Here is an 11,793-nt window from a genome sequence, read left to right as displayed (position 1 = left end):
CATCTTTATCTTAACCAGATCCTTTCTAATAGTTTGCATGGTACAAAATACGCAGTATAATTAACATTTACAAATGTAATATGTAAACGGAGAAGAAAGACTAATAATTTGGTAAATCAGTTTATTTGTAGTATAATAGTCCTGATACACTATCATATTTTCAAACTGATATACTCAGATCCAAAAGAAACTGTGCACGGATATGGGAAGCTTTGAAGAACACGCAGCACATCAGGAACCAGATGCAAGAAAGGGGGTTCATCCCCACCATTTCCAATAGAGAAGCTATAATGGCTTCATATTGCCTTTTCCCCCTTTCCATTTTATCTTTTAAAAATCTTCATTTTCAAAGAACATCTATCCCCGCCCACATGAGGACAGTGGTGGTTGTATGATCACGTTGGTATCTTTTTTTTTCCCCTCTCAATATTTATCACAAATTTAAAAAGTGAACTCCCAAGCCAGATAAAGCGGGGGGGAGGGGGGGGAGGGGGGGAGGGGAAGAAATCTACCCAATTCTTTAATAATGGAGTGATTTTTGAAAGGTACTAAGTGTTGTGCTCTGCATGGGCCCCGCAGATTCCCTCCCCCATCACCATCACCAATAAAAGGGTAAGTCATCACATTTTCCGTCCTACATCAAATCTATGATATCCTTCCTACATCATAATTCTAGAACCAAACTGGTTTCCAAAAGGGATGTCTCCAGGCTGTGCCAGTTTGCCAAGATCTTTCTGGTCAGGATCCTGAGACTGTGATTTAGCCCTGCGCTCTCCAAGCATGCAAAAATACAGCCATTAGAGACCTGAGCCATGCTTCTCCATGTGGCCTGAAGTTTCCAGGTGGCTTGTGTGTGTTATGATTGTGCCTGGCCTCAACATAAAAGCAAATTGACAACCCCTACCTCCCCCGAGCCAGTGCCAATTTTTAAATAAAATGTCTAGTGGTGATTTATTGCCAGTGCAAACTGCCAGACTGGCAGCCCCATTTACCTACTAAGCAGACAAATCAGTAAAAGCTATGTCATCCTTGCCCAGTTTCCCCAAGTATGTTCTAGAAGGCGTTCCAAATTTCATGTTTATTCTGTTATAAGATTTCTTATTTGTGTGCATTAGAAAACAAAATATCCAGTTGACCTTCCTGACTTCAAAAAGTTGTTATTCATCCCTTGAGAACTTCCTGAGATCATCCAAGCTCATTTTCCATAGATCACAGACTCTTCCATTCAGATAAGAATGGTTGACCATTAATCACCTGGCTTGAATATCAAACAGGGCTGCAGAACTGAAAGAATTTCTTTCCTGCATCTAATATCATCTCAGGGGCATGTTTCCTACCTCTTCCCCAGGGACCAAACACCTGCCTTGGCGATTTTCAAGAGACTTCTCTGCCTTATTCCTCTCCAGTTCATAAATAACAGCACCTATTCATCAAGGTATAATTTTTAAATGTAATTTCAGATCTTTTTTTTTTTTTTTTTTTTTTTTTTGGCTCTCTCCACCCCTATCATTCCCTATCAAGCTGCTTCTTTCTTGCCAGGATAAAGTGCATGAGATTTTTGCATGGCTCTGGTCAAAAGCATTTCTTTTTATTCAGGAGTAGAGTTCAAAGATTGCTACATGTAATGTATTTAAAAAGAAAAGGAAAAAAAATCCAGAGCTATCAATCCCTATTTCTTTAAGATCACAGACACGCTGCTCTGATGAATGAAACCTCTTCCAGTCTTACTTAAGCTGCTCAGAGTGACTAGTTATCAAGTCAATGAGAAGAAATCTTTTATTTCTTATCTTGATGCCTCTGTGTCATTGTACACAAAATGCAGAGCCGTCTATATTTCATCAACCATTTCTTCATGTATTATTTAATAAACTGTTTAGAGCATGTCTAATTACAAACATTTATTATAGAACTCAACCCTAGAAATGTGTGAGAATATGCTAAATTGTTCCCTACCTAAAGTTTTAATGAGAGTATAATACCTCCGGCCCATATGCTTCAAGAACGTTATCCTTAATTATGTAACATGGGTATTTTACTGATATCTGTTAACTGCTCAAGCAGCTGTGGTTTTCTGCTTTTTTGCACAGCTCGGGAGGAGCAGTGAGTTCAGTTTCCCCTTTTTGGGGGGTTGCAAAATCCATACCCCAAACAGGTGTGTGCAATCACGAACCGCAGTGATGAACCCAAACTGCTGCCTTTCTAAAAATTCCACCAGCCGGTGACACACGCTGGTCAAGGTTGCACAACCTTGTTTTCCACCGGTTATTTTGATGATTCATTCCCCCATGGGGAGGTGAATTTTCAGCCATTGTTACTTTGCTCCTGTTTCTGATAACCAGAGGAATCACTTCCTCATTTTGATGATTTCTCTCTCCCTCTCTTGCTCTGGCTCTCGCTGACTCCTTGTTTCCTTTTTTAAGTTGGATTCTGATCCTTTGCTCGGTGCAGCCTGAACCGGCTGCTCTCTCCTTCATGGACAAGGGCCAGGAGAGGGGAAGTTAAAAGAAACACTTCCACATGAAGCAGGACGCTTTAAGTTGTTACTTCATTGGAGTAAAGATACCTGGATGATCTGTAACTATAAAGCAATAATTCACTAAAAATATAAGAACTCAAAGCAATAAGTGAGTATTGCCTACTTCCAACTAGTGCCCTTGGAAAATTACATCAATTCCATCGATTGCTTTAGAAATGTTGGTGGAACTGCCACCAAAACTGAACCAGGTATGTTGCCTCATATTGCTTTGAATGTCAAATGTGCCAAATTGTCCTCTTTAAAAGGGTAGGTTTGATTTTTGCAAACATTGAAAGTTTATCCAGAGCCAAGTCTGATGATAAATTGATCGTCTTTGCTTTAAATAAGTTTGATTACTAAATAATAAAATGAGCTCTTTGTGAGAAATAAAAAATGAATCTAAAGAAATTTTGAAAATGTCAGAAAACATCTTGAACGGCGGGAAACGCTGCAGGGTTAAATGTAGTCTATCCAACCTGACTTCCCTGGATAAGTCAGCATTCCTTTGTAAATTTCATACGCTTGCTAAAATGATACCATATTACTTTGCCCTCACGTCTTGACTTTTCTAGAAAATAGAGCAACTTAATTTCTTTTCTAAGAAACAACAGAAATATAATAAGAAACTTTATGCCTAATGAAGGACATCTACGTAGATACACGAGCACATCTACCCACTTCACATTCCTTTAAAGGTACGGGTTTTCTTTTACTAGGAAGTCCTATATCCTAATGGTAAGAGCACACGTCATGGAATGTGATAATTCACATACATTAAACTCAAATATACCACTTGCTATCACCTTGAGCAAGTAACTGGATTTTCATGAACATCAGTTTTCTCATTTGTTAAATGTGGAAAATAAACGTATGCTTTGCGTGAATATTGTGAGGATTAAGTGTATGAAAAATCTCAAGCAGAGTGCCCGGCACATAATAGATGCCCCAAACATGGTGATTTTTGTGATAATGACATTATTATGCACCATTGTTCTCCACTGGAGCATGTACTCCTGAAGAGCAAGTACTATGTCTCAGTCATGTCTTTTACATCCAGCATAGTGTCCAACATGCAGTAGGGCTTAAAAATTGTTTATTAAACTAGGCTGAATACATTGTTTTGTTTTTTGTTTTAAATATTTGTTTATTTATTTATTTATTTGAGAGAGAGAGTAGGGGAGGAACAGACACACACACACACACACACAGAGAGAGAGAGAGAGAGAGAGAGAGAGAGAGAGAATCCCAGGCAGGCTCCACACTGTCAGCACAGAGCCCAATGCGGGGCTCAAACCCACAAACTGTGAGATCATGACCTGAGCTGAAGTCAAAAGTCAGACACTTAACCAGCTGAGCCACCAAGGCACCCCCGAATACATTCTTTGACTACACCTGACATTAAAAATTGGAAATAAAAAGTAGAAGATCTTAAATCAATTTTTTGGAAAAATAGTCCAGAGACACCATGATCTGGTTCAGTTTATAATATATCCCAAGTCCATTGGTTATCAGAATAAAGAATATTTGTAGACATTTTTAAGTATCTGATTTCTTGGGGGCACCTGGATGGCTCAGATAGTTAAGTGTCAGAATCCTCATTTTGGCTCAGGTCATGATCTCACTGTGCATGAGATTGAGCCCCATGTTGGGCTCTGCGCTGACAGTGCAAACGAAGCCTGCTTGGGATTCTCTCCCTCTCTCTCTCTGCCCCTCCCCTGCTTCTGCACAAGTGCATCCCCACGCACGCTCTCTCTCACTCTCTCAAAATAAATAAATAAAACGTCTAAAAATAAGGTAAAAGATCTTATTTCTTGATGTAACCCTTTCCTGCCCTATTTAGCATTTTAGAAAACTTTATTTATTACTGCAAAATGATTTCATTAGAAGTAACCACAAACAGGCTCTAATCAGGTGACGCTAGCCAAACTAGTTAGATTGAGTGGAGAGTACAGCAGAAGTCATCGATGAGCTGCCAGATGGGGAGACGGTGGGAGGAGAACTTTGGGTAGGAAGAACATTAAGCCACTACTTCTATAATTCTTGGTAGCTGCAGGGGTGTGGGCTCCATAAGGGCGGTGGGGCACTGAAACAAAGTCACACTTCCCCAAACACAAACACAGTGTGGCGAAGTCTCCTCTTAACCTGTCCCAGGCACAAACCTACTGCTTGGCCCTCACAAACCAACCATGCAAAATGACTCCCACAGGGACTGGCCACTTAAGAAGCAACTGTTGTACGTATAAATGAACAAGTATCATTTGGTCATCATTTTAGTTTTCCCCATTTTTTTCCTTATTTTCCCTATCTTCTGACCATAAAAATAGATGACTCTGGGAAAAAAAAGAAACTCAAAGATGAGACCACACTGGACTCAGTAGAAAATTGTACAAGCCATCCTTTGTAAAGCAATCACTATGCTTACGTAAATGCAATTGCTATACTTACATAAATTTAAAGGTAGAAAGCTAGATTGTGTCTTTCAAGTAATACCTTGCTACGGTAAGTGAGAGCATTATAACTATCCTACAACAACCAACAGTCGAGTCTACCTAACCTCATTGGATCACACTGGTCTATACCGAAAACAGAAATGCAAATTTCTATGAGAAAGAAGTACGTACTCCATGAAATGAATGCTTGGGCTCATAGACTCCTTTCAAAAGGATGAACAACAGAAGTACAACATATACAGGTATCTTCAACTCTCCGCCATCAATAAAAATTCTCCTTTAAGCTGTTCACTTGTACATATCGGTCTTGCTTCTTGGCAAGCACCTGGTTACGGAGACCATGAACAACACATTCAATTTGCACATAGGTACCCGCATCGAAAAAACTTTGCTTTGTCACGGCACTTGGAGAAGAAGTTAGATAATTATGTTTAGGAGAATTGCAAACAAGGAACAGAAACTTGGGACTTTTTTTTTTTAAATCTTAAGTTGGAATCCCATGACCCAAGATTTTGCAAGTCCTGAAGGAAATTCAGCTCAGGCAACGAAGAGTCTTATGATATAGAACCCTGCAATCTCTTAGTAGTTAAACCCCTGATTCATACAGGAAAATGAGAATACTAATAAGATGGAATCCCAGAATTAAGTTGCAAAAGAGAAATACACAGCCTAGCTTACCTGACAATTCATCGTCCCCTGTTCTCTAGTCTCATAGCTTGGGATCGACCTTCTGTTACAATACTTCTCATGATTTATGTATATGTGCCCTCCAGGCTGTGAGCTGCTTCAGGGAAATGACCAAATCTTATACTTCCCCGTATCCCCAACTCCTGGCACCGAAATTGGCATAGATGAAATGCTTGGTAAGTATTTGTTAAATAAATAAAATGGCAAGGAAGTGTAGGTCTTATAAAGAGTGTATCTTTGTATAATAATGCATTCTGTAGCTCAGAAACAAACACAACATGGTAAGCAAATATAGTGAAATCTCTTAACATAGGTGCAGGTAGCCAGGCTTCCTTTGTTCTCCCTTGCCCATTTTGAAATTGGCCCCATTTCTCTCGCCCCGCTTTTCTTCAGCCTGATGTTGCTGGGAAACCACGTATTTGTCACTGGAGTGCCATGGCTGGGGGGGTCGGAACTGGGGAAAGAATGAGATGGTACACCCCTGTGAAACCTCTCTGCCTATCCTTAAAACTCTGCCTCTCAAATAGAACTACAAAGTTCCCAATAACCAAGCCCCAGATAAAAATACTGTTTCTCCCGCTGTCTATCCACCTCAATCAAGGGCAATACCATTCTAAATTATGCAAGCCAAAATCTCACGCATCATTAACTTCTCCCTGTCTCCAGTACCCTATAGCTAATCAATTAGGAAATCCCTGTTCATCCTACCTTCAAAATATGTCCGCAATCCAACCACTTCTCATTACCTCCTCTGCTATAAACTTGGCCCAAGCTACCATTACCTTTTGTGTGGATTGCTGAAGTAGGCCTTAACAGGTCTCCTTGTCCACCCACAGTCCTGTCTTACTAGCAGATAGAGTGACCCTCTTCAGGCATAAGCCACATCCTGTCATTCCTTCAATCTGAATTCACCTATAGCTTTTGATATTACTCAAAAGAAAAGCCAAAGTCCTTGCTGTGGCCTACAGGGCCTCTACCCCACCACCCATACCCATTAGCTCTCTGAACTCCCTGATTTCTCCCTCATGTCTCTGCTTGAGGCACACTAGCCACAGCACTGTTCCGATAACAGATCATTGCACAAAACGTGTCCCTTTGCCTGGAATGACATCTCAGAGGACCAGATAAATTGCCCCTTATTTTCTTCTTATTAAACAGGATCTTTTCAATGAGGCCTTCCCTATACATCCTATCTAAAACTTTACCATCCCTCCCTAATACTTTATATTTTTTCTTCCACTCCACTTTTATCCTTAGCAACTTTCACCACCTAACAAAACATATATTTTCTTTATTTATTCCAGTTATCATCTGTTATCCCCACCAAAATATAAGTTCTATCATGGCAGGTATTTTTCCCTTTATTTTTTAACTACCGTATCCCCAGAACATAGAATTTTTCCTGATATGCCCCAGTTATTCAGTGAATATGTGTGAATAAATGAATGAATGAATGAGCCTCTAGGCATTGACTTCATTTATAGGATTCATAGACTCATCATTTATGTTTGATTTTTCCTAATGAGGTGGCACATTGTACATTTTGAAAGAAACAGTACTTTGAAACTTGTTTAAGACAAATCCATTAATAAAATGAAATATAACTACTCTACTATTCTACTATGAAGTTGTATATTAGCTTACCCAGAAGAAGGAGTTCATAGGAATTTTCAAACTTAGGTCATGGGAAGGATTAAATGAAATAATATAGGTTTAAGTATTTTTTAAAGGAAGTAATAAGAAAGCAAAATTATCTTTACTTTCTAATAATGAAATCTATAACTAAAAGAACCTAGAGAATTGATTGAAAATCTATTAGAAAACTCTAAGAATTAAGTAAAGTAGCTGGTTGCATTAATTTAAAAAGTAAATAGCATTCCTTTAAAGAAAAAAACAACCCATTAGAGAATATCATGGGTGGGGGGGGTGGAGGTAGAAGGGTTTGGGGGATGGATCCTGTTACAGTAACAAAAAAAATGAAACGCTATTAAAAAATTAAGATTTTTACATGAATAAAATGTTAGAATGTTATTAAGAAAGGTAAAGTAACTTAAATAAAGAAAAAGATATGTCTTTATGAAATTAACAAAAAAAAAACCCACCCGTTTTAGTACCTATCGAAATGCACGATACCACTTTAGGCACTGGGGATACAACAGTGAATAAGAAAGATAAGACTTTTGTCTTCGTGATATCTCAAAGGCACTAAGAGTTCAGTCTTTCCAAAACCAAACTCATAATGCACTCTCTCAAATTCAGTCTTACCTCAGTGACTCTCATAGCTAAGAAAGACACCACCAAGTATGCAAGCCAGGAACCTGGCATTATCTCTGATACTATTCTCTCCCTTACCATTGATATCAAAGCCATCAACAAGTCCTATCCATTTCCTCTACTAAACATTTCTTGTATGTGTCTCCTCCCCATCTATTCCACCAACACCTGAACCTCGATCATCACTGTCTCTTGCTGGACAATGACAATAAGCTTCCTAGCACTATCTGACCTGTCTTCAACCAGATATCTTAAAGCTAGCAAATGTAATCCTTTCTGAAAGAAAAATGTTTAATCGTTCCTCATCATTCAGATCTTAAGTCAAACATCAGTTCCTCATGGAAGACATTCGTGACTAGTCACAGGTTCTTCAAGTATCACGTACTACTTTAGTTTGCCCCTTGACCCAGGTGATACCCTCTATGAGGACAGAAACCATTTGTCTTCGGGTTCTCACTGTATTTCTAGTGCTTAGCATACGATTTGGCACATAGTTGGTGCTCACTAAATAATTGTATACAGTACTGCTCTTAGATCTGGCTAAGATGGGCCCTTGTTATAGTCCTATTCTCTAGAGCCTCCCTCCATTACCCGCCCACCCCCCACCACCACATACACAAAAGAGAACTTAAGAACATGCAGACACTCTGTTGCGAGACTTTTCAGCACATAGCATGGTGCAACCCATAACGCTGAATATCCAGTCTCATAATTTACACACTTTAGAAACCAGACAAATGCTTCTTCTCATTCCTTTCTCTAAATTCCTCACACAAAAATGTAACTGCGGATGCTTGAGGATTGGGTTGACGCTAACATTAGAAGGAAACTGCTTCAAATGAGTAGCAACTACACAATTAGGTAAGAGAAAAGACAAATTAATCATCTTGTCAAATCCTTCCTCTCAGACAGTATGAATGTAAGAGATTCTTGCGAAAACAAGTATCATTTCCCAGAAGTGTCTAGCATCTTTCCTGCTTCTTTTCATGTTCCAATGCACTGCTCTGGAAGTCCTCACAAACGAACACAGTATTGAACATGAGAATTCTTCACATGTCAGGATGGCAGAGTTGAAACCAGCTCAGGGTTGATGAAAGTGTGAGGAAATGGACACTCTTTATTATTGCTGGGACTTTCATACGACGTTACGTTTTTAGAAAGTAATTTTGAAATATACTTCAAAATGTAAAGTCTTACACCCTGGAGAGGCAATATATCCCAGTGGTTATGAGTATCTGCTCTGGATCCAGAAAGAAGTGAGTCATACCGTGATTCTGTCACTTCCTTGCTGTGTGATTTTTGTGCAAGTTTCTTAACCTCGCTATGCCTCAGTTTCCCCCTCTGTGAGATGGTAATAATAATAGTACCTACCTCATACTTCCTAAAGTTGTATCCTAAAGGGAAACTGCCTATATCCTCCTCGTCATCATTATTATCACCATTAGAGCAACGCTTTGTCTATATAATTTTATCTTCACAAATGGAAAACACTTGCAGGTAGAGGTCATAAAAAGTAATGAGGTAGATCCATATATGATCCTAGGGAAAGATGTTCATAATAGACTATTTAAATAAAGAATGTTCCACAAAAACATCTATGATCCTACTTTAATATCATCTACACTGTGATTTATAAAGTATGTGTGTACATGTAAATACAATAAAAAATTCTTAAAATGGTGCACAAAACTGTATGAAAAGTGGCTATATTTGGGAAAGGATTTTGTTAATGATTTTACATTATCTTATACTGCTTGAATTTTTACATAAGCATTTACCACTCTTACTGTTAAGACTTTAAATCTATTTAAAAAAATTTTTTTTTCAGTTTTAGTCTTTAAAGTCACTAATATTCACCAGTTCCAGGATATCTCCTCCTTTGGCACAGGGAACGATGTTTCACTCCCCGTTGCAGCCCAACTGAAGCCATGTGACTACTTCTGGCCACTGAACTGTGAGGGAATGTGACATGTGTCACTTCTGAAACATTACCAGTCTCTATCTTTTTGTACTGAGGCAAACCTGGATGACATCTGATGGGGCTATTGTGGCTATTAGGAAAAACCAGCAGAATCTCTTACCACAAATTGAAAAATTGTATTTATATATTTTTTTTCTGATTCTCCAGGTCTTAAGGGAGACCTACTTTTTGTATCTTAAGGAGATCCTCCTACTTTTTTTGTATCTTGAGCTAGTGAGGTGTACTGTGTCATGGAAAGATCTTAATAAAAGTTTATTAATGATACTATTCATTATATCCCTTCCTAACTCCAAAACATGGAATTGCAAATGCGTAGTGCACATTATTGCAATTTAGAAGAGTATGATGCCTGCTATATTTGAAAATAGATAAGAGATTAAAGGAAAATAAGTAATCACCGAATATTTTTGGAATTCAAGTGCATTTGGATTATAGCAACCTCTGTATGTAGCGTGTATTCAATAGGTAAGTTTCAAATATCTATTTGTACCAGGAGCCAGGAAAACAGGTAACTAAAGACTCAGAACCAGATCTCACCAGATCCACAGACTAACTGGAAAGGAACTCCTGGAAACAAGTAACCAGCAGATAAGCGGCAATAGTGCAATGCATAGGGTGTTATGGCTGGATGAAGAAGCAAGGGGCGATTTATTCCTGGTGATCCAGGAAACCTTCAAGAGGAGAGGTGCCGCTTGAAGGAGGTTGGGGTCAAATAGGCTATAAATTTAGTTTGGAAGTTCAAGCGTGTCCCTAATAAAGGTGTTTAAAATAAACTCACGTTAGCCTGACTTTGTTTACGGAATAGAACGGAGCGAAATGTTTTCAAACTATGTTTGCACAAATTTTTCCATGAAGATGAGCTTCTATTTAATTTGGCTCTACCTAGAGTTAAATAGAAGTATTTGTACTGCTGTTTGAATTATTTGATGACTTCTCATTAGGGATTGGTAAACAGTGGTTTAATACTTTGAACACATGAGATTCAGTCCAAAATTAGATTTATGGCAGTCTGGTAATTTAATTGAGAGCCATGCCTATAGCTCACAAAGCCAGAGGTGTGATCAAATTGCATATCGAGCAGTGGATGGGGGAGCGATGCTCACTCAGCATGTCGCGCTCTTACCTTGTTTCACCAGTTAAGGTGTAGGTAGAAAAACTGCAGGTTAAATTGCAAACACAATAAGGCATAAATTACATGAACCCTGATATTTGACATGCATTTTATCTCCAGGTACCTCTTGAATAAAACTTTTGTCAACAGAACCCAGAATTAACAACTGCCCCCCCCACCAAATCTGTAGTTAATATATTGTGCGAAACACAAAAACTCAACAGGTAGAAAGTATACACCTCGGTATATACTGAGTATACATAAGTTTATATATTTCCTCAGTATATATAAGTTTAATGTATACAATCAAGAACTAAACAGTCCTGTGTCCACTTTGTTGGACTCTTTGTTATGGGGTAGCTTTCACCTGGGTGGCTCAGTCGGTTAAGCGTCTCAGTTTGACTCAGGTCACTATCTCACAGCTCTTGAATTCAAGCCCCAGGTTGGACTCTATGCTGACAGCTCAGAGCCTGGAGCCTGCTTCGGATTCTGTGTCTCCCTCTCTCTCTGCCCCTGCCCTGCTCATGCTCTGTCACTCTCTGTCTCAAAAATAAATAAACATTGAAAAAAATGTATATGGGGAAGTTCTTAATCATGTAAACATAGATATCACCACCAAATGTGATCATCTATATGAATATTTTCCAACCTCATTGCAGGGACTAGCAAATCAATAATTTTCTGCTCTCCCACATTCCTATCTGGTCACACTGACGTTACAGCTGCGTTCTTTATTCTTTCCCTACATTCTCAGGATCTTCAGCAGAAAATATGA

The 11,793-nt window shown here is 38.8% G+C and overlaps 1 long non-coding RNA gene across 1 annotated transcript; it reads left to right on the top strand.

Annotated features, from left to right (window-relative positions):
• The first annotated feature begins 1,292 nt into the window (after positions 1–1,292).
• LOC147578454 (uncharacterized) lies at positions 1,293–10,685 on the top strand. Its single transcript, XR_015255208.1, has 3 exons — positions 1,293–1,435; positions 5,739–5,828; positions 9,793–10,685. It is a non-coding gene; the product is annotated as an uncharacterized LOC147578454 (long non-coding RNA).
• Positions 10,686–11,793: the final 1,108 nt, after the last annotated feature.

The sequence above is a fragment of the Puma concolor genome, chromosome C1 (genome assembly GCF_028749965.1).
Source record: "Puma concolor isolate L17-30 chromosome C1, mPumCon1.1.hap2, whole genome shotgun sequence".
Taxonomy (NCBI): domain Eukaryota; kingdom Metazoa; phylum Chordata; class Mammalia; order Carnivora; family Felidae; genus Puma; species Puma concolor.
Note: the sequence above shows the minus strand (reverse complement) of the source record. Positions and strands in the feature narration are given on the sequence as shown.